At 45.9% G+C, this 21929-nt stretch overlaps 1 protein-coding gene across 1 annotated transcript in view; it reads left to right on the top strand.

The window, feature by feature from the left end:
• Nucleotides 1–9602: 9602 nt before the first annotated feature.
• Nucleotides 9603–21929, top strand: part of FGF12 (fibroblast growth factor 12) — a gene marked incomplete at its 5' end in the record, with an annotated part of 231623 nt that continues 219296 nt past the window's right edge. Inside the window, one exon of the mRNA XM_083868659.1 lies at nucleotides 9603–9661. The remainder of the gene's footprint in view (nucleotides 9662–21929) is intronic.

The raw sequence follows: 21929 nt of genomic DNA, 5'->3' as shown, positions 1-21929 counted from the left end.
TGTAATTGCACTAATGAAATCTCTGCCATTACCTCAGTCCCACTGTTTGTGTTTCTTTCATGAATTAGCATCTGTTATTAGGTCTCAATATTGCTGATTGCTTGAGACCCCTCAGGTCTCATGGTTTCAGGTGATTTCTTGATTGTCTTTTGTAAAAGACTTCCTTGTTAGCCCGGCTATGTGTGAGCAGTCAGAGTTTTGCATTGGCATATTTCTTTGGATGCGTATTGTGTGTTGCAGTGCATATTGCATTAATATGTATTGCATGTTGTTGAAACAGGTTTACCATTAGATAAGGATGTAATGCTAAAGCAGTGGTATGTGCAAAGTGAATCAGCCAGACCTCAAGCAAAGGAGCTACCTTGCTTCTCTAATGCATGTATTAGGCCTGATCCTTTCTGGCAGTTACCATTCCCTGGACTCCTGAGAACTTTCTGACTCACCCTGGGATATGGGAGATCTTACTCTGGTCTCATGTTTGCAAAAAGTTGTGTTTGTATGTAAACTTGTGGTGCAACAGTAGCCTTGAAAAACACATACACTTTTCTTCTGTGTGTAGGGTAAGATGTATGGTAACAAGGGTTAGTCTGAGCCAAAAATAATTCCAAGAGTTCAAGGATAGAGTGACTTATTGTGGCTGGCTGGCCAGTGACTGATATTTAGGCCTTAAATCAGCAATTTGGGCTTACTGATTATCCCAGAGATGCTGTTCTGATCCAAACTTGATGCATGTGTTAAAATGTGATTATTAGAGCAGGTTGAAGTATTTTTTAAATATTTGACAGACAAATGAGGTGCATATCTAGTAAATTCTAACTGATAAAAATTGTGTATGAAAAATGTGTCACTTTTTCAGCCCAGCCTTTGTGGTAAAGAAACCAGGCTGGTGGAGCAGCACACCAACAGCTTTGGCAACTGCTTTATTAGATGGCAAGGAGGTTTCAATACCTGATCTAGTGCCCAAGTCATGTCTTAAAACAGAACTTTAGCTCCTCCATCTCTTGGGCATAATTGAAAACTTCACCCCATTACTATAGCCAAGATGTTCTCATTTACCTGAATTTACTGGTACACACTTACAAGAAGCTCTCAGAAGTTGCTGGCCTGATGGAGTGGACAAGGATTTAACCTTAAAGCACAATTGGCTCTTGATCATGAGCCCTGGTGCAGCTGCGGTTTGGTCTGGGGAAAGACATGGATTGACTTCAGCAGAAGCAGAACCGGGTCCTATCTGTGTGGCTATTGCCAAAGATGAGTCTCCATATAACCTGTGTTTGTAACCTGCTTGGGGGAGGCAGGAAAAACGATGGGGAATCCTCTCCAGAAGTGCTTGAAAAATGCAGATTTATTGAAATGGTTTCTTCCCCAGTCTGTGGGACTTCTGTTTGTTGAAAGAAGAGTCTGGGCTGCAGAATGAAGTTTCCCATCATCACATGAGAAATGCTCAGCACAAAGCAGCAGTAGCCTAGCAGGCAGAGTACTCTCCCAGGAGTTCCATTGTCTGTGCCACTGCTCCTGAGATATGCAGAAACACAGCCTTCCTCATGCCAGTTCAATGTCCTGGTGACCAGCAGTTTGACTAGCCCATGTCAAGCTCTGGTGTGTGCTCCTTTTTTTGGTTTTAATTAAAAAACATTTTAAAAAGTATCCACCTTGTTCTTCCTGCATTCTGTGTGTTGGGTTGTTGGTGTTTTTTTGGTATTGTTGTTGTGGTTTTTTTGTTGGTTTTCTTTTGGAGGAGAGGGGGGCAGAATGGAGGCTTGACATTCTACTGAACTGAAAAGCAGTTTTCCAGATAGGTTTGTGAGAACGTTTTGTCCTTTACCTGGATCATCTGTCTTCCAGGGAGACAGAATCCTAATCTGCAGTAGGTTTGTATCTGTCTAGTATTTGTTTCTCTCCACGTACTATACTTAATGAAGCAGGCTGCCAGCCCAGAAAGGTGACAAGTGTTTTGTATATCAGAGAACACAAAAGACTATTTTCTTCCTTTTCTATTGTCCCCTCTTGTCTTTGAGTATATGCTGGCACAGAATTGTGAAGTGCAGAAGTCTCTATGTAGGATTTTAAAGTAGTCTGTGGGTTTAGATACCAATGACCTTTTCCTCTTCACTTCTCTCTGCAAGTTTCAAGGAAACCATGGTGCTTTTCCTATTAGGGAGTTCTTGAAAGTCATTCACACAAGCATTTTAGAGCACTCAGCCCCATGGGGTTAGAGACTTGGCCAATCTGAGAAACACTGGAATAAGAGGGAACTTGCTTTAAACTAACAATGTATGCATCTTCCCTGCTGATGTCAAGAAGAGACAAGTCACTGTTGTAAGCCAGTGTCCCCACGAGAGCTTCAGTTCTGCACCCACTGTTATGGCAGATAACGTTTCTATTTTTCTTTTCCTTTTGCCCATTAACCACCTTTCTGCTGGCTTCTCTCTGTCCTTAGTGATGTTGCAAAAGGACTGGGACAGTTTGGGAGGGGCTGGTGGCATGTAGGATGAATCCTTTGTGAGTCTGTGAGTTACTGACTCCTACAGAGTTAAAAAGGAGAGAGTCCCAGCCAAGAGGGTCTGGCTTTGAGGCATCAGAAAGGTGGGGAGGAAGGAATCATGCCCTTCAAGAGGCTCCACTTCCACTTCCCAGTGCAATCTACCTTGGGCATCCTGGCTCTGGTCCTACTCTTGGAACATGCTTTTGCCTTTGCTCTTTCCATAGGGTTTCTCACCAGTATGACAGTGGGAGAAGCAGCTAATTTGACTGGTTCCAGTTTTTGCAAGTTCTGGGAGATGCTGAAAAAGCTGTCACTTCTTCAGAGGGACACCTGAGTTGCTGCAGAGGTGACAGAACCACCAGCTAATGGGGTTACTCTGTGCTCTGTTGGGAGAGCAAAATGTTGCTCATTTTAAGGTAGAAGGGAACAAGAGACGAAGAGCTTTGTATAAGCCTGCAGTCTCTGCTCCTTCAGGCATGTTATGTGAAGCCTCAGTCACTCTTGTCTGGCTGTGATAAATTGGTTTCTGCACATATTCCAACACTTTAGCCTGGAGAAGTGTTGGTGCTCTAACCAGAAAACTACATCTGGGCATCAGAGTCACTCTGCAGCAAAATACCAGCAGGACTTGAACCATGCACTGACTAAATTAAAAGCCAGTCCTCAAAGGCTTCTGAAAGAGCTGGCTTTTAGTAGTCCGTCTTCTCTATTGTCATTGTTACAAAAAGCACTAATTTTGATACAGAGTTTTGGACTTTCCCTGATTGCCTTGTTCCAGTGGAGAGCAACCTTCTTTTGGCAGCTGTAGTGGTTCTGGGCTGGACACCTGAGCTCTGTGCCCTCCCACTGCTTGGTCTCCTCATGGAGGGCTGTGAAACAGGCTTGTGTCTGCTAAAAATTGAAACAGGCACTGAAAGGTGGCAGTCACAATAAATTCTATTGGGAGACTTGAAAATATGCTTAAAACAAAGTATGTGTACTTAGCTGGATAAAAACTGATTGTGGTCACACCAGAAGTAAGCATTTATCATATTTTATTAACCCATGCATGGTACAAGTGGCCATGCACAATGCAAGTGACTGTGGCACAAGGAAAGGAAGATAGATTTTGCTGATGATTATTTCTCATGAAAATTTTTTTAGAAGGTGTGCATTGTCAGCACCTAGAATTGCTTAAAAACATCCATCTGTCCCTTTTTGTGGGTTCAGTGCTGGATGCATTTTGCCACTTTGTCTTGTACTAAAGTGTTTGAAAGGTCGCTGGGCAGCTGAATGTAATAATGTTCACATTCTCCTGGCATTGCTCAGTGATTAGAAGTATTCAGCATGCAAATAGCTTGTTCAACTTCAGCAAGTTCATCATCTCCCTCCTGCCAGCCTTGCTTGGGGTGAGCTAATGGACTTTTAACATTATACAGCTTAGAGAGCACTGTCTCTAATAGCTCCTGATTAAGCTCTCCAGAAAGGCAAATAACCGTCATGGGGCAAAGGCTAAACCAGGGGAGGGGGGAAGAAGAACACTCTGACCAAGGGACTCTTGCTGACATGTTTTGGGTTTAGGGACATTCAACATTATATTTAGCACATTTTGGTTTTCGAGAACTGTCAAGTGAATCCAAATTTATTTCCTCTAAATGCTTTTAGAATAGTGATAAAATAGCCCTCACTCCTTTCTCCTCCCCTTTTGCCATTTATAATCTATTATTTTAGGAGTGCTCTGAGGAACTATTGTGTTTTCCTATTATCATTGTCCCTGGCTCAGCACTGTGCTTCCAGGCTGAATGTAGGCTTTTGGGGGTTATTTTTATCTCACTGGCCTTCTGTGGTAGAGGAACACACTCTCATTCAGTCTCCAGACAGCCTGATTCACCAGGCAGAGATGTGGGTGCATATCGGGGGCATCAGGCGCTCTTCAAACTGACTCAGCTCTGTCTTTCCCTCAGTTTTTGTGTGTTAGAAATATCAGTATGAAAGACATGACTGAGGTCTTGCTAAGCACACAGAAGACACGATATGTGATTCTGAAGTCAAGCAAACTCCAGTGCAAAGTGAAAATTGAGCCTAAAAAGCCACTTTTCTCCCTGATTCTCAACCCCTCTGACTCCTTTGTTTTACCTTTATTTTGGGGAGGTGGAGAGAGATGATCTGCTTTCATCCACTTCAGTGGGTACAAATCATAGCTTTGGCCTAGGATGTTAGGCACTTCACTCATTAATGGCTTTGTCTCCAGGGCTCCTATTGCTTATGCCCTACCATGACATTGACAGGATGGGAGAGGCTTTTATGATTTGTTCAGCACTGTGCAAAGAAAGAAATGGGTGTTTTTCATGAAGGGCTGGTGACCTATTGTGTCCTTCTCCTGCCTCCTGCATGCCAAGGCTTACGCACACAGTATATTAATTGCCACTTTTGAGGGCTGCAGCTGATCACAGAATAAATGCCAAGATGCTTCTGTGCAAACCAGTCTTCAACCTTCAGCATCCCTTGCAGGGTAAGTCTGTTCCTGACTGAAGTCTGTGCTCTCAGAACAGACTTTGGTTGTGTTTGAAGGGTACAGGCTGGGTCTGTGAACACTGATGATGGCAGGCCAGGCTCCCTACAGCTGACACAAAACAGGTAACTCCACTTGTCTGATCTGAAAGACCACAGAGAAGATAATCCTTCCTGCAGGGAGGCCACTGCAAAGTCTAACCTTTCCAGCACCATGACTTGTGAAGAAGCAGTCTCCATGGCTTGTGCCACCATAGAGACACCCTTGTGTCTCAGAGCTTATGAGTGTCATGTAGCAGCCACAGTTACTATGGCTCTTCTGCCTTATGCCACCATGAGGGATGGAGATCAGAACTGTCTCTGGTGGTTTTGATGTTTAGGCTCCAGAGCTCATCTGGTCCACCTCCAGACCCACACTTTTTAGCACCCGATAACAGGCAAAAGAGCTGTAATGAAAAAAATCAAAGCTGCAACCTTCATTTAGCTTCTCTATGAGGTGTCCCCTATTTTCTAATTGTTCTGGCTGATCTTGCTTGAGGTGCACAGTGCTATATTCATTAGATTATTTTGTTAATCAGTGGTGGCAAAACTGGGATTGGCAAGTGTCGTATTTAACCCCTGAAGTGCTGTGGGCACATATAGATGTTGTCTTGTGGAATACTTGAGCTGGTTGCATTAACATCATATCTGCTACTGATTAAAATGGATGGAGCAATGGTGGGAAGTTGCTACAGAAGGTTTCTAGAAAAGAGTACAAGCCCACCAGTTAAAGGAGATTCTAGAAATGGAACTCAGCTGTTCTGGGTCCCAACAGCCCATTGTGACTTAGGTCCACCAAGGCCTATGTCACCAGGTCAGTAGCACAAAACCAGTTCCTCAGTTGTTCTTTCCCCAAGGCATGGCTCTTTTCACATCAAAGCCCACTGAAGGCAGAATGTGAAATCCAGTGCAGCAGGAGGTATGGAAAGAAATGTTGTAACTGTTTCCTCTGGTCTGTTTTGTCACTGCACCCAGCCTGCCCCATTCCACTCTCCATCTTTAAATGAACTCTTCAGAGGCTTTCTGCTACACAGTAATTAACTCAAATGAAATGAAATGCTGCTGAATGGAGCTGCATTAATGACTTATTATAACATATTTTGTTATAATCACCTGGTGTGACTTCATTGTCTATGTCATCTGTCTCGCCACCTTACTCGTGGAGCAGCACGCACTGTGGAGACTGGGCAGAAAAGGAAGAGAAAGGAAGAGAAAGTTCATTTGAGTTGGAGTAAATAATTCAGAGGCACTGGTTGTTGTTCTGACACACAGAGCTGCCCAAGCTGCCAGGGCATACTGATCCAGCACGCACAGAAATCACGCACTCCCAAGGAATAGCCAAATATGGAGGAAACTGAACAAACCCTCCAGCCTGTTACCTTCCAGCTCACTGAGCAGGTTGAAATTCAGCAATGTGGCTGTGTGGAAGGGTGGAGCAAGGCTGCAGGGTGTGGGAGCAGTCCCTGCACACTGGCACCTGTGATTGCAGTACTGTGCTTCATTGTGAAACTGATTGAATACAGTCAGTGCTTCAGTTTGAAAGTATTTCTGAATAATAGCTCAAGAGTAAAAGGGTGGGAAAAAAACCCCAAAACACCTAAGAAGCAGTACATTGTGCACAACCCTTCCAGAGAGCAGAGGAAAGAGTGAAAAGGAGCTCCACATGATCAGTTTTAATGTTGTGGTAGGCTTAGATTTCCTGCCTAGCTGCCATCTCACAAGGAATCTTACTTTGTTGTGCCCTGCTTGGAAGGGGTTTTGCTCTGGCAATACAGCTATGATAACTTTGGGAAGATGCAGTTTTGGAGACAAACACAAACCCATGTGTAACTGCTCCATTGAGCAGCAAGCACAGCTGTGGTTTGTGTGTGGCTGCATATTGAACTCTTAGTCTTCCAACTTCTTGCTGTATCAGTGTCTTAAAAGTTCTCCTGAAAAGTGAAGTGCTTCTTACCTCGATAATTTGGTCTCAAATTAAAGGGAAGTCAGTGCAGTGCAACAGTGTGAGGATGAAGCATGTTCAGTAACTCCCATGCAATGTGGCAGGAGATCTGCATGATGTTTGCAGCCCAGATCCTGCCTGGCTTGCCTTTCCTGCTCCCCCAATTCCTTCACACCCAGGCTCAGGCAGGAGAGGTCTCAGGTGTGGTCTGGAGGTGTTGGGGACAGCTACAGCCACCAGTCCCTGTGATGGGCTCTGGGTTCAGCCCAGCAGAGCAGTCAGTAGGTTGGAGGTGTTGTGTCTCTGTGGCTCACAGCTGTCCCATATCCTGTTGACTGCTCACCTTTCCTTTCAGCCATGAATAACTGCAGCTGTGCAGCTGCACCTGCCTTGGTGAATGGAATGTATCTTGGCACAAAGCTGAGGGGGTTATGAACTGCCATGGTTTATGACTGGGGTGGGATTTATTTATCACAAAGAACCGAGTTAATGTGACTATCTGTATAAACAGATCTGAGATCTAAGGGACCAGTGAGGTATTTAGACATCTGAGTCACGCCCCAGCACTGCTGGTGCTTGTGGGGACAGCCCTGGTCCCTCAGGGACCTGTTTAATGCCACTGTCATATAATAACTCACCCTAGGGGCTGCCTGAGCCCAGAGTAACCACATGTATTCCTCTGGCCTGGCTGCAGAAAAGTCCTTTAGATCCAAATGCCATTTCTCCTTCAATAGTTACCACTCTCTCACTGAGCACTTCCCTTGACAAGGCACCCTGTGAACCCAAGGAGCTCCGTCTGGGAGCCAAGGGCCATTGGCAGCCAGGAGGGGATGGGCTGTGTCTGCCTCCCCTCCCAGCCCTCTGTGCTTGGCTTAGAGACAACACCTGGATCTTTTCCTGGAGACATTGAGCACCTGAAGAGCACAGCCCCACACGGGACCAGCCCAGGTTTTCCAGGTAAGGCAGCCCTGTACTGACCTGCTCTCTCCTTCCACAGCATTAACCGAGACCACAAGTAGCTCCCATTTCTGGGAAGAGCTCTTTTAGAGCCAGCTTGGGTATCTCTCAACTGCATGGCATTTGCCACATAGGAAACATCCACTCTGCTAGCAAAGCTAGGTAATGTCTCACAGCAGAGTTGCAGCCTCACAGTTCTTACTGGAAATAACCTTCTCATCTCATCTGCCTATAGTCTTGTCCCTTCACACATCTGGCAGGAAAAGGCGTTATTTTGAGATCAGGATGATGATGGGGAGGAGATCTGCTGTCGTCAATTTTACATGTAGTACTTCAGCAAATGTCCACATTTGCCAACCTGAATTGAAAAGATGAAGAGAGGAGCATGAGGACAGAATAGCAACATGAATTAATGAATGTGTTTGTAAAATAATCTCCTGTATGCATAACTCACTTTTAGTGCCTGATTTTCAGTCTAGTCACAGAGAGGCTATGTTGGTTTGCACTTCTGCTACCCCTGAAATTCCTTTGCAGTCAGTTAGAGACAGGACTTTCTGTTAAATATGTATAGTACTTCTCCAGGTTCATTCAAAGAGAGTGATAATATATCATTGCTCCCAGTAGGGACATAGCTGCCTCATAGCTTATGTCTGCTGTCAGGCATTAAAGCTGGGCTTGAATGGTGCCAATCGATAGTGCAAATGCAGCAGCTGAAACTGTTAAGTGCGGCTTTAATGTTCCTTATGCAAACCCTACCTCTCACCAGAGAGCACACCTGCTCAAACAAGCAAAGGAACAGGAGTCCACTATTTCCTAAATAATTCCCAATATTTCCCCTATTTTTTGTGGTTTGTGTATCTTATGGGGAAAAAATAGAGTTTCTGAATCTGGAGAGAATAGTTGCAGCCAAAATTAAGAAAAGAGCACCTCTTTTTTTGGGATAAATATCTGTTGCTCACACACTCGAGGACAGATGAGCTATCCTGGGCTATCTTCAAGCCTCTCAGGACACTGTTCACTGGGTTCTACCCCCTCATCTGCTTAGTGCATTCCAGTTCCTCTCTTGATTCTGACCAAAGCAGGTACATGTCCCCAACTCAGCTCTGGGCAGAACTAGTGCATTGGCTGTTACATCTCCTCCTGTGTAGCTCCTAAGCCCTGCCACACTGCACCCAGCATTGCCAGCCACTAACCAGCCCCTCAGCCTGGAACTGGACCTGACTGCTCATGGAGCCAAGAACCTGCTGCTCACATCAGCCTAACTGGAGCTGCATGTCTTCAGGAGTGCCAGTGTCTGGATCTGGAATGTGCTCATGCTGAAAACCAATTCATCTGCTCTGAACACACTGGTGACACGTGGAGGGAGACCACTGTTATGACAGGCAGGCCCTGAGGGTCTGGGATCACCATCTTATTCCATCTGTAAGATGGAACAATTGAAGTACTGACCTCCTTCTCCCTCTGTCACACACAGAAAAGTGGATTAGAAGGAGAAAAAAACCCTTAGTTTTCTTATTTCTTTCTGCAGGGCAGCCCTGACCTTCATGGCACACCTGGTTCACCCTTCCCAGCTGGAGCTGGTCCCAGCACAGGGCAGGGATTGCTCAGCAAGGCTGGGCACAGCAGCAGCCCAGGTGAGGGGCATTAGCAAGGTTATAAAGAAGAAAAGAGGGGTATTAGGAAGGCCCTGTTGGGGGAAGGTCTCTGTGCTGTGAAGGTGAGTGGCTGAGGGCTGCAGTCAGAGGAAGGTCAGTGATGGATGGGGAAGTAAGTGAGCTTTTATGTAGTACTGGTGTGAGTCTGTGCACAGTGTAAAAAGCAGCTCTGTGTCCTGAGTCTGGTCTCTGAGCTTCAGGCAGACATTGTGGTCTTAGAGGGGATAGATCTTGAGCTGTGAAATGGTGGAAAAGGTGAACTCTCATTTTGGTAGAGGCATGTGCTTGCCTTTCTTCTCCATTTCCTCTTATCTAGAGATTACAGCAAAGCTGTGAGCAACCTTGTGAGCTGAGTGAGATGAAAGGCCAGGGATTGCTTGTGTATGCTAGGAGCTGGGGTGCCTAGAGAGCCTGAGGCAATGTTCTGGGAATTTGAAGCAGTAACTGTCCTGCTGCCTGCCCTTTCCTTAGGAAATGATAAAGGAAACAGAACAAGAAGTTAGTGTGATTGCCTTCCAGATGTGCTCTCTGGAGAAGTCTGGTTTGGGGAGAGCTGAGCAGGAGTGAGTTGTTTGAAGGCAAGAAGCCTTCGAAAAGCCTGCTGGGCTTGAGTTGTCTGAAGGTGTTGGTTCCCTGTGTGGTTACACTGCTCAGCCTGCAGACTTCCCTGTGTGGGAATTGTGTGGTCAGAATGGAAAGAAAGAAATATCCTGGCACACAGTCAGCTTTGTTTGCTGCTATCACTAGTAAGTTAGACATTAGTAGGTGCTTATAAGTGGTTGTAAATCCTTGTGAGGTGTCACAGAGAGAAGGTAAAGTGTTCCCTTGACTTATGTTTCAAATTGCTGTTAAGGTGCATTCTTTGACAGTGTCAGCTGAGGGAGCCTGCAAAGTGTTGTGGTCCATGTGCTTTGCATTTGTCCTCCAGAGGCTCACTCAGTGCAGTTTGGGTGCAGGTGTGTCTGTGAGCCCTGTTTCTGCTCAGAATGGGTGCTTGAGGTGAGGGCTGTTTGCCTTGCAGGGTGCCTGCTGTGAAGCATAGGGTTTGCCCAGCTGGGCCCTAAGATCTCTTGATCAAGTAAACTCAGTAGCTTGTTTATTTCCTTACTTGAGGACTGTGCTGCCTGCAGGTTGACTTTGGATTGCCCCTGCCTGAAATGCCTGCAGGAGTGACTTCACTGACCCAAGCAACGTGAGAGTTCTCAGCAGACTACGGGTGTACTTTTTAATGGTAATGCGTAAGTGTCCCAGGCTATATTATCAGAGCCCTTACTTCACGATGTCTTCAGATTTTTTAAAAGCAGAAACTGTGCAATGCAGCCTGATTTTCGCTTGTTGTATTTTAAAGGCTATAATTCCTCAGCATGCTAAACGACCTCATTTCTCTACCTTTCTTAAAGAAAAAAAAAAAAAAAAAAGAATGGCCTGAGAAAACTAAGTCCTGTTCTGTGGAAGTGTTGTTTATACCACAATTCCTATCCTGTTGTTCCAGCTCTCCTTGCCTGTGGGCATAGCTAAGGGGTCTGGTTATACTGTCTATCTCAGCTGATTCTAGACATGGAGATGAGAGAAGCTGCTGTCTCATTTCTTAGTGAAACCCTCATGTGACTTATCTTGAGGGTGTGGAGCCAAGGGAAAGCTTCCCTATGGGTAACTTGCTAAAAATGTAAACAAAACTCCAAAGAAACAAATCCACCAAGTGCTTGCAGCTTGAGAGGCTCATTCTGTTTGCCCTGAAGTAAGAATTTCAGGTGGTAGGTTCATTGTTGTTTCTCTCTGCATAGCCTGAGTAGTACATCAGTGGAAATGGGCAGAAGTCAGAGTTCTCAATTTTGGAATTTTAATCATAGAGTTTGAAAAGAAAAGCCACCACCTTCTTTTGCCTCTGCTGTCCCTCCTACAAGGCTCTGACAACTGCCTTTTCCTACCGTTTTCCATTACAGATGGTAGAATGGGAGTTTCTCTTTTCTCTATATTCCAACCTCTGGCTGAATGTGAACACTGAATGGGAAGGGTGTTTCTTTATCTACTTTTGTTTTACCTGGGGGGTATAAGTGCATGATGAACATTCTCACCATAAATGTGCTTCCTTCTGGGTGTCTGACTCAGCCAGTTGCTGTTCCTGTTTCCTATCCCTGATGCTTAGTGAATGAGAGCTGTTGATTTCTGTGTGGAGATGAGCTAAATCAGCAGTGATGCTTTAGATCTTGGGTATTTTTGTAATTGCTGTAGGATGTGGCTATCCTGGGTAAAAAGTCATCATCCCTTATGGGAGATAAGGTTGTTTCATGCAGCCATTTTTATTCTTGAAATGATAGTATCCTTTTACCTTTGAGATTTTTAACAATGCAGGGAGATAGTATTGCATGACCTTGCTTTTGGCAGTGAATATGAACTGAAGGCAGCTAGCAATGCTTTCATTTGTTCTCAGCTCAACTTCTTCCTTCCCAGTCCTCTTTTTCCTATTTGCCCTTGTAATTGGAGATAAGATGGACGCACACAGTTATGCAGCATCAGAAATGTAATCTAGACATCTCTTCCATGAAGCACGTTTCTAATGTGCCCTTCAAACACAAGTCAGATACCTACAGTCTGTTTTCTGTGAGCTGCTTGGAAAAAATCTGAGCTGGAACTATTGAGGGATACATGTTTGAGGGACACCTGGAGGTGTGTGATGTTCTCACAAAAACAGCACAATACTTCACTGAAAAGCAGCTTTGCTCAAGGACAGCTTTATCCTCTTCCTAAAAGGAGATCAAACTCTTCATAGGAGGGCAGGCAGGGGCCACCAGGGACTTTGATAAGGTGATGAAAGCCTCAAAGTGTTTCATTTTTTGAGCAGAACAGGAGTTCAGGCTGTGCAGATCATCAGAAGAGATTTTAAAATACCCTCTCATGCTGTCTGTGAACAATGGAGGACTAGGTGAAAGATCAGGTTCAGTTTCTGTCTTTGTGCCCTGTCCAGGCCATTTTGTTACTGAACAAAAACCCTGCTTGCTGTGCAATGAGAGCCAAGTGAGTTCAGATTCCCAAAGCTGAATCTTTTTTTTTCAGAACATCACTAAGGTCCTACCTTCTGTTCCAGAATGAGAAACTTGTAGAACCACAGGGAGGAAAGTCTTGGCTGAGGGGAAGTGAGACTGTGGGTGAACAATTATATGCAGGTGATAAGTAAGAAATTTTGACAATTGTAATATCAAAATCCTCAAAGTATAAGACAATTCTTATTTCCAGAACTTGTCCCTATCCTCAGGATACCACTCTCAGGAGGTTTCATGGTTGCCTACAAGCACATATGTTATTTGGCAAGGCTAAGGCCAAGGAAATGGAAAACCTGGAGGAGGGTCAAGGGGAGGCATCCAGACCAAAAAAAGCTATTTGGACAGTGCCATTGCTTTGAGACAGATGAAGCTGCATGTAGCTGCTCCTAACAGATGGGTTGACAACTTGAGGCTTTATTAAAAACTCAAAGGTGTAGATTCTGAAGCTTGTAAATACACAGTGTGTTGTTCAGATAAGTGACTTCTCTGAAATCCTGGTTCTGGGAGTTCTTGGAAATATAGCAGTTATCCAAACACTACTGCATTTGACTGAAATTGTGATTATGTTCCTTAGCTTTCCCCTCTGCACAAGTCTCTGGGGTGTTTTGAATCCTTTAAGTGGTGAAAATGAGATGTAATGCTCTGGAATGCCCTGGCTGGGTGGTCAGTGAAATCCTGTGTCGTTAGGCCCAGTAATGCTGGGTTATCCAGATTAGACACTGCAACTGATTATCCTGCTGATAATCCTGCCCTCAGTAATTTAATCAGGATGGGGATTGCAAGGCTAGGATCAGGCAGAAATAATGGGTGATTGCCCCCTCGTGCATCTGTAGCACTTGGAACTCCTTGTTTGTGGCAATATCTCTAATGCAGTTAAATAAATAAACATGTGTGGTTGTGCTCTGTTGTCACTGACATTGCAATGGGAGTCTCCTGGTGTTTCTCACAATTTGTAAGTGAGAAGTTGGTTATCAAGCAGTTTGGGGGCTACAGAGATCCTTGCATTTGCTTTCTTTGAATTCTCACCAAGTGCATGTGTGAGGGAGCTGTTATGTGCTGCCAACTTAAACAAATTGAGATGGTAAAGGGAATGATCCAGTCCAATAAGAGGAGCAGATGATTTCAGCTGAGGCAGGACTCCTTGCCTGCTGCTGCAGGAGAGCTGGGTGAAATGATCCATGTCCTGATCCCATCTCTGGCAAAGGTTCTCTCATGGTGTGTTGGGAAAGAAGCTGCCTGGGCATGTGTTGGTAGTAGTGCCTAAAAGAGAGGCTGTGTGCTTGTTACTGAATTTGGGCTAAAAGGCAGGGATTTAGGTTCCTGACACCTGGAGCACCAGGTCCTACAGAGGAACTGGTACCCAGTTTACTTAGCTCCCCCACCAGAAATTAATTGTGAGACCCACCCAAAGATGCATGTGGAAATACGAACTTCTAAATGGAAAATAAACAAGCAACTTTCTCCGTGTACTGAATGAGCTTGGCTCTAGTAGCTAAGCAGATTCTTACCGAGGGATAATTGCACCTTAGGATTTGGGATAATGGGTGTGCTTGGAGCAGCTCCATGCACAGCCGAGTGTCACAATTTACCACGGTGCCTGTATGTGATTTATCGGAAAGGCATTTGAGAAGTGCCAATACGCATTTAGAGCACCCGGAGGAGGTATCGGCTCTGTGCCCTGGGCAGCCCCGCGGCTCTCGGGGGCTGTCGAGGCGAGGCTGGGGATCCTCGGTGCGGATCTGCCGCCGGGCCCGGGAATTCCCGATCCCGCCGGGAGAGGGCGGCGACGCGTGCGGCCTCGGGAGCCCGCGGGGGCTGAGGGCTCTTTTCCCTTCCCTTCCCTTTCCTTCTCTTCCCTCGGGGCCGGCCCGGGGAGCTGCGGGCTCCCTTCCCTTCCCTCAGGCTGAGCTGGGGCACTGCGGATTCTTTTCCCTTCCCTCAGGCTGAGCTGGGGCACTGCGGGTTCTTTTCCCTTCCCTCAGGGCCGGACCGGGGCGCTGCGGGCTCTTTACCCTTCCCTCAGGCTGGGCTGGGGCACTGAGGGCTCCCTTCCCTCAGGCTGGGCTGGGGCACTGAGGGCTCCCTTCCCTCAGGCTGGGCTGGGGCACTGAGGGCTCCCTTCCCTCAGGCTGGGCTGGGGCACTGAGGGCTCCCTTCCCTCCGGCTGGGCTGGGGCACTGAGGGCTCCCTTCCCTCAGGCCAGGCCGGGGCACTGCGGGCTGCCTTTCCTTCCCTTGGGGCCGGAGCACTGCGGGCTCCCTTCCCTCAGGCCGGACTGGGGCGCTGAGGGCTCCCTTCTCTTCCCTCGGGTCCGGACTGGGGCGCTGAGGGCTCCCTTCCCTCAGGTCGGGCTGGGGCGCTGAGGGCTCCCTTCCTCTCCCTCGGGCCGGGCTCGGTCGCTCCAGGTCCCGCCGTGGCGCCCCAGGGCGCTCTGCTGTGCCTGGCGGCTCCGGAGGCTCTGCAGCGGTGGAAAACGCAGGGGGGGTAGGAGGAGTAGGAGGGGGGAAACAAAAAAAAAAAAAAAAAAAAAAAAAAAAAAAAAAACAAAAACCCCAAGAAACAAAACAGAAATGAATGGGTGCTGCGGGAAGGGGAGGAATAGCAGGTGGCAGCGGGCAGGGAGATGAGCCTTCCCTTCATGTGGCAAATGTGGCTCGTGTCTTTGTGCAGATGCCAGAATTGCAGCGCTTCGTGCACGTAGGAGGGCTGCAGCCGGGGAACGGGGGAGACTGCTTGGCTGGAGCACGCAGCCTGGGATCTGCCTCGGGAGGAAGGAGCCTGCACGCACTGGCCCGGGGAGTTCAGCGTCACTCCTGCCCGGGGCTGGCACCTTAGAGTGGGGCTCTGACCCCTGCACTGAGGATGCTATTTTGTTGCTGACATACTCATGATGTGGGAAATCGTCAGGATCAAGCATGGTTTCTAGCAAATGCTTTTAATTTGGAACCCTTTGATAGTGCTTTCTTGATGCTGACAGGAAAGCAATTCCATTGCTCTTCTGCTTTTCCCACTTGCTAACTTTATTTTTTTTTTCCTGCCCCCCATTTGGTGGCACATCCCATCACTTTCTAGTGTTTCTAGTGTTCTCAGCCTCGACATTGCATCTTCTTGTTTCCTTGCCGTCGGTCTTGTTTGCTGCAGCTGATCTCCTCTCATCCTGAACCTCTTGTCTTCTCCACTGTAGTGTGGCACTTGTTGGTTCCCACTCCTTGTTCACTCTAATCTGGGCTTCTGCTGCTGTTACTTGAAGGGTCTCAAACCATATTGCCATGTTGAGTATGCTAAACTTTTTCAGTTTTGCCACCTTGCTGACTAAATAGCTTTCCTTCTCTAACTTTCTTGTTGGCATGGGATTCAGTCACAACTGGCTTCCTGCCACCTTGAGTCAGTTCAAACCGTCCTCCTCTGCCTTCATTTATTTTTCTGACCAAAATCTTTTCTACTTCTTTTACATTTAAAAAGAAATGCAAGATGATATGCTCTTCTTTCTTGTCCTTGTCTTTTGGGTGTGAGCACCAGCACCTTCTCCCATCTTCCAGACTCCTTATATCTATTCCTATCCATGCTGTTATTCTTTCCCTTCAGCCCACCCTCTCTTCTGGCAGCTTTTCCTTAAAAAACAAACTTGCTATTCAAACCCCCACATGTTTCTCTAAATACTGCACCTTGACTTGCAAAGTGCCTTCATCAGCCAGCCCTTCTTTCCTCTCATGTCCTTACTCTTATCACTTGGGATGTTACTCCTCTGTTCTTCCCTTCCTAGGCTGTTATCCACAAAGTTCCTTGGAGGATGCTGTCTTTCCCTTTGGCCTTTTCCAATCTAAATTTGTTCAAGTGTCCTATATCACTCTGTCCTTGGGCTCTTTCTCTTCTCCCTTTACATCGTATTTGACTGATCTAATCCAAGCAGTAAATTGCCTTTGTGGTTGCCTTGTCCCCTCTCCTTAGTCTGAAAACAGGAGGCGAGAGGAAGATCTGGAAGGTCCCTATGTAGATCCAGGTATTTGCTTCAATCAGAGCTTTTCAGTGTCCCTTCACCTCCACTCCATTCCTGCTTTTCCAGTGTCACTGTACGGCCCTCAGTGTGTGTGTCGCACAACTTGAAAATGGCACTGGATTCTCAGGTCACAGCTATTTTAATGCATACTTCTCCTACACCCCACAAACCTTTTTCTCTTACTGACACAGTTTTTCCTTCTTGGTGACAGTGATCTCAGGTTTCTTTGTCTCTGCTGAGTGCTGATTTCAAGGTAATCCTTTCCCTAGCCCAGAAGAAATATCTCTTGGAGTTGGTGTTCTACAAACCTGACCCCTAATGCAGCAAATACTATAAACATGCCCAAGGGATTTCTGTTTGGTTTTTTTCTCATTATTCAGTATCTGTGCAGCTGGTCCTCTGACAAGAGAGGAATGTCCTCTTAGCACTGTTTGCTGAAGCTGCTGCTTAGTTCTGATATTTAAGTTTTAAAGGGTAACCACTTTGACTAAGAAACAGAAATACTTTTTCCTCATCAGTCAGCTAAGAAATGCTGGGCAGAAAAGGCTAATTTTATGTACAGTAGAAAATGAGATTCTGGGAAAGGGCAATAGTGATTCCATTCTGACCCTCCTGGAACCAAAGGATATCAGCTTTGGGCATGGCTGGGATGGGCAGTGGCAGGAACTGTGCTCCTGGACAGTGTGGCTTAGCTGTTATGGCTGGCTCTGGTCTGCATGGCAGGTGTGTTCTAGTACTGACAGCTAAAAAACTGCAATTCCAAGGCTTCTGGGCCACAGCAGGATCTTCAGAGGCAAGGGTGGAAGATGGGCAGAGAGATAGGAGCCTTTCGGATCTCACCTAGGCGTAGAGTGCTTTCAAGTCTTGGTTCTTGAAAATGCCTCTCAAACCTTTGGACATCTCTCCTTGATGGGAAAATCAACCTCTCATACTTGACATGTGTTAAGCTCTGTAGAATAAGGGAAGACTCTTCCCAGGAGCATGCGGCTCTTCAGACTCAGAGCTACACTTGCTGCAGTCTATTTGAACATCGAACAGGCAGCAGGTTACAAATGCTGCTCATTATCTCAGTCTCGCTTCCTCCTTTGCTGAACGGTCTGCAAAAGAGCAGAGAACAGGGGAACTGCTGTAGAATGAACAGGATTGAAGTTACTTGCTGGCTACATTGTATGCAATTCCAGATTCTTTCTTGAGTTTCCATGATTTTTTACATTTATATTTAAGTGTTACTTTGAAAGTGCTGCTGCAATGTTTAGAAAGGAGAGTTATACTTGCTGAGCTCCTTCTAAGCAGTCATGCTTTGCAAGGCTTGGCTTAAAGGCATGAGGTTTGGTTGTACAGATGGGTGAGGCAGCTGAACTCCCCAGTGAAGAGCTTCACTCCTAAAGACTCTTCTTGCTATTCTTTCAAGTGAGAGTTTGTTTATTTAGGATTGCCCTCTGCTTTTGTCATTTTCCCTCCTTCACTCCTCTTTGCCTTTTCTATTGTGCTTCTCACTTTTGTTTGAATTTTGTTTCTCACTATTTTTCATGACACAGGCCAAGAGGAGTTTAAGCTCTGAACTGGTCCAGCCAAAAGGCTGTCAGTGGCGCTGGTTTCAAGCAGTGCTCATTTGTCTCTTGTATTTGAACAAACTGAGTTTCAGCCTGAAATATCACAGACATCCAAGTCCCTGAGGCATGGAAAAGCTGCACTATGAATACACTGATGATAATAGCCCTGGCTCTGCGGGTTTTATTGCATTTGTTATTTTCTAACATTCTGGAAAACATAGCATTAAAATGAACAGGGTAAACACAGACAAATGGAAAAAGATGTTGGAACTGGATAGGAGATGACTCTTTATGCTCAGGGCTCTGTTGTCCCTTACAGCAGGGTCACTGGAGCAGTCTGACACATGCTTAGGATTTTGGGGGTTGTCAGTTGGCATTGAATAGCCACTTTTGGGGATATCTCAGGACTGTGGTATCTGAGGGCAGAGATCCATGAATGGATCTTCTAGAAATGGCTCCTATGGGATAGGAATTGCTTTCTGGGCCGTGGCAGAGGTCAGCTCTCCATGATTTCTTGAAATAGCAGATAAAGAATGTGAATGCTACTCAATGCTGATGGCTGTAGATTAGCAATGAGCAAAGCTAATAGTATTTTTTTTCCTAATTGTAGGAAATAGACATAGCTGAACAGGATTTTAAGGTGAATAGTCTATTGTCTGCAGGCATCCAAGCACCTGGCTCTTAGGAGGGCTGCGCTGTCAGCAGGAAGCTCTTTCCTGCCTCTGCCCTGTAAAGATTTTTACCTTGCGTAAATTCCAAATGCATGTAATTACCTTTTCTAATCAAGTCAAAAAGAGACTAGAGCTTAAGGAGCTCCATTCAGCAGCTAATTTTCATGTTTTATCTACTTACATGAAATTCTTAAGCTTTCATAATGATAGAACAACCTGACTTCAGACCTTCCTTCCTGTCCCATCTGGTGGAATAGCTGACAAAGTTATTTACTATACTGAGTTACCAGAAACCTGGACTGGGGCTCAGAGGATCTGAGAGTTAGCCCTGAAAACACAAAGCATTTTGCTGCAAGGACTGAGAACAACTTCCGCCTTCCATAGATTTTGGTGAGCTTGGGGTGCTCAGAACCTCACAGAAAACTAAAATTGGGAATTGAGCTCTCTGTGTCAGATTTAACCATTAAAATCAACATCAATGGTCTTGTTAGTGTAAATGGGTCCATACTGATGGTTATGAAGAATAGTAGCAGAAGAAAGCTGGTGCTCAAAAGGAACTTTCTCCATGTCAGTAACAGGATGGTTTTCTCATCTATGATTATCTTCCATAGTAACTTTTGACTTACTAGCAAGTAATTGCAAACCCTCTCCTTTGTTTTGGTACTTTTGTGACATTAGTGCTTTTTCCTTTATTAATATAACACTGACTGATTAATCTCAACAACATTTAATCAATAATTTTATGTAATTAAACTCTGAGCTAGCTCAAAGGTTGTGGCTTACTTTGGTCTTTATTTCACACACCAGCTCCTAATGCACTTGCTCTGCTTCTAGCAACTACTTGGGTGATGTAAGGAGGTGACATCAGCTGATGATGCAGTAATCATTTGGGTTTTGCTCATAATCAGAAGTCATATACCTCATTCTCAGGATAATGGATTACAGCTTGTAGAATTTTTTTTGTATTTTTCTCTACCTATATTATTAAAAACTTCTGGTCTGTGTTTACTCTTCTTTCCCTGCATTGTGTTCTTTGTTTCTCAGTAGTGTTAGAGGTCCTTCCTGCTGCTGCTGTGTCATGGCCTACTTTCTTGGAACCTGCTGCTCTGGCTTGTGCTTATCTGAGCACAGCTCATGGCACGTGAACGTCTTCTGAGCATGGTGTGGTACAGAGCTGTTTTTTCTCTGTCCTTAAGGAATCTGCTCTGCTGGCTAATGATGGCAGCCAGCTAACAATGCCCATTGGTGGTTTTGGATAGATGCTTCAGAGGTCAAAAAAGGACTTCCAGAAGCACTTAGCTGAGTCTTGCTCCCCATTGCAGCTGGCTTTGAGGTTAGACTTGCACAGAACATCAAGGTTAATAGTTACTTCTCCCCCTGGGCCAGAACTCAGTGTAGTTCCTCTTTGATTTAGCTGTTCATCATATTTAAGAAACACTGTCTTTAAACATTGTGTAGGACAAATGCTATTTTGTTGTCTGCAGTGAGAGCAGCTGTCTCTGGCTGGGAACTCTTACCTGGGTGCTGAAGTTGGCCTCTGGACAGGCTGAGACACTGGCATCTCAATTTGCAGTCTCTTGAAATGAAAGTGAAGCTGGTTTTGTGCAGAGCTTGGTATAGAAGCCAGTAAGTCCCTGGCCCTTGGAATTGTGCCTCTTTGCCTGACTTTGTTTCCATTTTGGATGGCCATCACCAGAAACTGGCACTAGGAAGATGATATCCCAGCGCTGACAATCTGCACCCTCCTGGCTCTTCCAGGCTCATGCAGAAGTGCCCCATGTAGGCATGGCAACATGTGTGGCTATGTGCACAATCTTGCAGGCTGGCTGGTGTCTCTGCCCTCGTGAATGGAGGTTCCCTCCTAGAGAAGAGGCTCTGTGCCAGGGTAGCAGATGGGCAGGAGCAGCAGCAGCTGGGAGACCATGTATGATCATCATGTGGGCTTACAGTCTGCAGCAATGCCAAAACAGCCACTTGGCCTTTATCCTGTCTGTGGTCAGGGCTGTTTATAACCCAGCAGCTCATGGAACAGTACAGGGGCAGGCAGTGGGCTGTGCCCAGCCTTCACCACGATGGGAAGCAGCAGGTTCCTCAAGGGCTGAAGGCAAACGAAACACTTGTTTCTGTCTGGAGCACCCTGTGAGAGGAGCCAAGCTGAGCCCTTGCTTTTCTCTCTCACCTGTACAGGCTGAGCTCCATCAAGTAGATTCTTGCCTCCACCAGTAAGATGTTACACGTTGTTCTGTCACTCCTGGCAGGAGGGGCAGCTCTCTGCTCTTCAGAGTGAGTCAGTCTGGTGGAGTGGGCAGGTCTTCAGCAGCACAGGCTGAGGAAACAACAGTGCAGGTAGCCATGAAGAACCCCTGTGTTTGCAGCCCCCCAAAAACCACTCAGGACTAACATCAAGAGGGAATAACTTTGCCTTTCCCAAATAGCCATCTCCTTGCCATGACAGGGGCCAAGGATGTGCTGAGGCATTTTGGGAAAGCACAGTCTGCACAGGGTGGTTTGTGCTTGGATTGAGCCACTTTCTTAACTGTACCATAATTCCACCTTACTCCCAAAGCTTGAACATGCAAAGGAAGCAACCCTGGCAACCCTGTGGACTTGGATACAGCAGAGCAGTGCTTCAATGATTCTTCTTCCATCTGGCTAAAGGGTGTGAGTAGGAAGGATTCCAGGCTCAGCACATCTGCAGCTCCTGAGTGCTGCAATGCTTTCTCTGGCTGTGGTTTGGGGAAGAACTTGATGCACTACTGAGATGCCATTAGTGTGTGTGGTGTTATTTGATGCTGGATACTTGCAAAGCCAGAGTAGGCTCAGACTTTCCTGAGGGAGTAAAGAAGAAACAGTGATCTAACTTGAGCTGGTCCAGCTTGCTTGATACTTTAATGCAGGATGTACTTTATTGTAGAATAGAGCACAGACAGTATTATATTTCTTTCTATTGATAAGTAATTTGAAAGATGACCTGTAAATGGCAAGGGACAGAAAATATTCACTGGATTTATTCCCTTAAATTTACTTCTTTACTTTGAGGAGAGAAGCCTTGAAAGGAGCAAAGGAGACTTCTCTCTTCAAGCTGGCTTTTTAAGAACA

This window comes from Zosterops lateralis, assembly GCF_965231275.1.
Source record: "Zosterops lateralis genome assembly, chromosome: 10".
In the NCBI taxonomy this organism is placed as follows: domain Eukaryota; kingdom Metazoa; phylum Chordata; class Aves; order Passeriformes; family Zosteropidae; genus Zosterops; species Zosterops lateralis.
Note: the sequence above shows the minus strand (reverse complement) of the source record. Positions and strands in the feature narration are given on the sequence as shown.